The sequence below is a fragment of the Rattus rattus genome, chromosome X, assembly GCF_011064425.1.
Source record: "Rattus rattus isolate New Zealand chromosome X, Rrattus_CSIRO_v1, whole genome shotgun sequence".
Classification (NCBI taxonomy): domain Eukaryota; kingdom Metazoa; phylum Chordata; class Mammalia; order Rodentia; family Muridae; genus Rattus; species Rattus rattus.
In genome coordinates this window covers 40478480-40483331 of record NC_046172.1, presented here as the reverse complement: position 1 = coordinate 40483331, position 4852 = coordinate 40478480, and positions in this window count along the sequence as shown.

Here is a 4852-nt window from a genome sequence, read left to right as displayed (position 1 = left end):
AAAAATACTCAACAAAATTCTGGCAAACCTAATCCAAGAGCACATCAAAACAATCATCCACCATGATCAATTAGGCTTCATCCCAGGCATGCAGGGATGGTTTAATATATGGAAAACCATCAACGTGATCCATTATATAAACAAACTGAAAGAACAAAACCACATGATCATTTCATTAGATGCTGAGAAAGCATTTGACAAAATTCAACACCCCTTCATGATAAAAGTCCTGGAAAGAATAGGAATTCAAGGCCCATACCTAAACATAGTAAAAGCCATATACAGCAAACCAGTGGCTAACATTAAACTAAATGGAGAGAAACTTGAAGCAATCCCACTAAAATCAGGGACTAGACAAGGCTGCCCACTCTCCCTACTTATTCAATATAGTTCTTGAAGTTCTAGCCAGAGCAATCAGACAACAAAAGGAGGTCAAGGGATACAGATCGAAAAGAAGAAGTCAAAATATCACTATTTGCAGATGATATGATAGTATATTTAAGTGATCCCAAAAGTTCCACCAGAGAACTACTAAAGCTGATAAACAACTTCAGCAAAGTGGCTGGGTATAAAATTAACTCAAATAAATCAGTAGCCTTCCTCTACACAAAAGAGAAACAAGCCGAGAAAGAAATTAGGGAAACGACACCTTCATAATAGACCCAAATAATATAAAGTACCTCAGTGTGACTTTAACCAAGCAAGTAAAAGATCTGTACAATAAGAACTTCAAGACACTGAAGAAAGAAATTGAAGAAGACCTCAGAAGGTGGAAAGATCTCCATGCTCATGGATTGGCAGGATTAATATAGTAAAAATGGCCATTTTACCAAAAAGCGATCTACAGATTCAATGCAATCCCCATCAAAATACCAATCCAATTCTTCAAAGAGTTAGACAGAACAATTTGCAAATTCATCTGAATAACAAAAACCCAGGATAGCTAAAACTATCCTCAACAATAAAAGGACTTCAGGGGGAATCACTATCCCTGAACTCAAGCAGTATTACAGAGCAATAGTGATAAAAACTGCATGGTATTGGTACAGAGACAGACAGATAGACCAATGGAACAGAATTGAAGACCCAGAAATGAACCCACACACCTATGGTCACTTGATTTTTGACAAAGGAGCCAAATCCATCCAATGGAAAAAAAAGATAGCATTTTCAGCAAATGGTGCTGGTTCAACTGGAGGTCAACATGTAGAAGAATGCAGATCGATCCATGCTTATCACCCTGTACAAAGCTTAAGTCCAAGTGGATCAAGGACCTCCACATCAAACCAGACACACTCAAACTAATAGAAGAAAAAACTAGGAAGCATCTGGAACACATGGGCACTGGAAAAAATTTCCTGAACAAAACACCAATGGCTTATGCTCTAAGATCAAGAATCATAAAATGGGATCTCATAAAACTGCAAAGCTTCTGTAAGGCAAAGGACACTGTGGTTTGGACAAAACGGCAACCAACAGATTGGGAAAAGATCTTTACCAATCCTACAACAGATAGAGGCCTTATATCCAAAATATACAAAGAACTCAAAAGTTAGACCAGAGGAGACAAATAACCCTATTAAAAAATGGGGTTCAGAGCTAAACAAAGAATTCACAGCTGAGGAATGCCGAATGGCTGAGAAACACCTAAAGAAATGTTCAACATCTTTAGTCATCAGGGAAATGCAAATCAAAACAACCCTGAGATTTCACCTCACACCAGTGAGAATGGCTAAGATCAAAACTCAGGTGACAGCAAATGCTGGCGATGATGCGGAGAAAGAGGACCACGCCTCCATTGTTGGTGGGTTGCAGACTGGTTCAACCATTCTGGAAATCAGTCTGGAGGTTCCTCAGAAAATTGGACATTGAACTGCCTGAGGATCCAGCTATACCTCTCTTGGGCATATACCCAAAAGATGCCCCAACATATAAAAAAAGACACGTGTCCACTATGTTCATCGCAGCCTTATTTATAATAGCCAGAAGCTGGAAAGAACCCAGATGCCCTTCAACAGAGGAATGGATACAGAAAATGTGGTACATCTACACAATGGAATATTACTCAGCTATCAAAAACAATGAGTTTATGAAATTCGTAGGCAAATGGTTGAACTGGAAAATATCATCCTGAGTGAGCTAACCCAATCACAGAAAGACATACATGGTATGCACTCATTGATAAGTGGCTATTAGCCCAAATGCTTGAATTACCCTAGATGCCTAGAACAAATGAAACTCAAGACGGATGATCAAAATGTGAATGCTTCACCCTTCTTTAAAAGGAATAAGAATACCCTTGGCAGGGAAAGGAGGCAAAGATTAAAACAGAGACTGAAGGGACACCCATTCAGAGCCTGCCCCACATGAGGCCCATATATATATATATACAGCCACCCAATTAGACAAGATGGATGAAGCAAAGAAGTGCAGAAGTGTAGATAGCACCTGAGAGACACAGCCAGAATACAGCAAATACAGAGGCTAATGCCAGCAGCAAACCACTGAACTGAGAATAGGACCCCTGCTGAAGGAATTTGAGAAAGAACTGAAGAGCTTGAAGGGCTCGAGACCCTATATGTACAACAATGTCAAGCAACCAGAGCTTCCAGGGACTAAGCCACTACCTAAAGACTATACATGGACTGACCCTGGACTCTGACCTCATAGGTAGCAATGAATATCCTAGTAAGAGCACCAGTGGAAGGGGAAGCCCTGGGTCCTGCTAAGACTGAACCCCCCAGTGAACTAGACTGTCGGGGGGAGGGCGGCAATGGGGGGAGGGTGGGGAGGGGAACAACCATAAGTAATGGGGGGAGGGAGGGGGATGTTTGCCCGAAACCAGGAAAGGGAATAACACTCAAATGTATATAAGAAATATTCAAGTTAATAAAAAAAAAAAAAAAAAGAAATACCTACAAAGTCTTTTTCCAGTGGGGCTGGCAAGAAGGTTGGCAAATTTATTCTAAGTGATTCTCCAGGTCACTCCATTGGGGTATGACGTGAATTACACTATAATATAATGAGGACTTCCTGCTACTAATGAAAATTAATGAGGTCAAGAGGCTTTCAGGTTATGTACTTTCTTTATTGCATTTCTGGAGTTTCTTCTGTTATGCACATTTTGCACTTAGGATTATCAAAATAACTATGATTGATAATTGTTAATTCTGCTTTCTAAAGAACAACAATTATAAAAATTAAGAATTCCACATCTAAAAGTTGAATTCCATCATTTAAAATTATATTTTAATATATTCTCTGATTTTAAAATTGTACTACACTGTGGATTCAGTTCAGTCAATACTAGTATATTCATTATTCACATTGTATTGATGTTTTTATTTCATGTTAATTGATGCTTCATATTAAAAACCCATGACCATAATCATTTTCTAGTCCACCAAGGAAGGAAATAAATTAGGAAAGTGAAAGCATTAGAGGATAGTGGAGGAAAAGGATGATTAGTTCTAAAATAAATACGTTTTTTGTAATGAAAAAGTCTGAGTCAGAAGCCCAGGAAGCAGGAATTTGGGGAAATTAAATTATTGCTAATGGGATTTGAAGTTTATTTGAACACATCATAGAGACCCATCATTTTAGCATCTGGTACACAGTAACTTCTGCTTGAGAAATAATTGACAAAAATGCTGAAAGCCTCAGAAATGTTTACTCTGAGAGTTGAAATTTAGGTAGGATGAGAAACTGTAGCTTATGCTAGGTAGAAATGACAGGAAGGGACATGTTATTCAACCACAGTCTAGCTATGAACTTGGCATACTAATGAACTTAGAAGTAGAAGAGAACATCTGAAGTCATCCTGAAGAAGTGGATGCCCCCTTCATTGGAACTCATTAACTAAGAATCCACTGTTATTATAAATTCACTCTAATGCTATCATTGCACATTTCAAGTGAATGCTCCTAAAAAGTGTTTTCATAAGGACCTATTTTTGAACATAGGAATAAAGGAGGAAATATCTAAGAAATACCTGCTTAGATACATTGTCAATGTAGCCTCAATTTATAGGCTCAAATATAACATCAACTTCCCAATGTAAGAAGGTAGTGCTTGAGATAAAGCTCTTTGTAGAGTGTTTGACACTGAGTTCCATGCCCAGAAGCATATAAACCATGGTTATATATGCTTCCAACCACAGTACTCCAGATGTGAAGGCAGAAAGCTCAAGAGTTCAAGTTTATCATCAACTACAAAAAGAGTTTGAGGTAAATCAGAGATACATGACATTCTATCAAAAGGTAACTAAATAAGTAAGTAAATGAAACTATTTTATGTTTTGTTGATAAGTAGTGTTTTATTCTTTCTCATGAATTAACTTTTGTTATATAAGCATCATTGTATCTGGGAATGTTTATCCTGATTTCTGGCAGAAACTGCTTCAGCAGGATCAGAAAATTCTTTACTAAAATTTGTGCATGTGCCTGCGTGCATGCGTGCATGCATTCTTGTGTGTGTGTGTAGGGGAGAAGGCATCCTTTCCTTCCTTTGTGCTCTGAAGGATTCATATATTCAGGAGGGAAATCTGAACCTAGCAGTTTGCATCTCAAGTACTTTGCTGTAATTGAAGGGAAGGTTGAAGGTAAAGAAGCTTACAATGAAGGGATACCTAGAGCAATTTATACTCATAATTCCAAACAGAAGAATGCAACTAAGGAATTACTCTCTGGGGTTTTCAAGAAGAGGTCTTAAATGTCAAGCTAAGGGCTTGAGACTAGTTGGAAAAGGAAGTCTTCTTAGAAATTTTATTTTAGTGTAGCTTTCACCTCTAATTTCACCTTTTCAAATTAGTCTGCAAAGTGAATAAGTAGGATATATCTGCCATCTATCATAA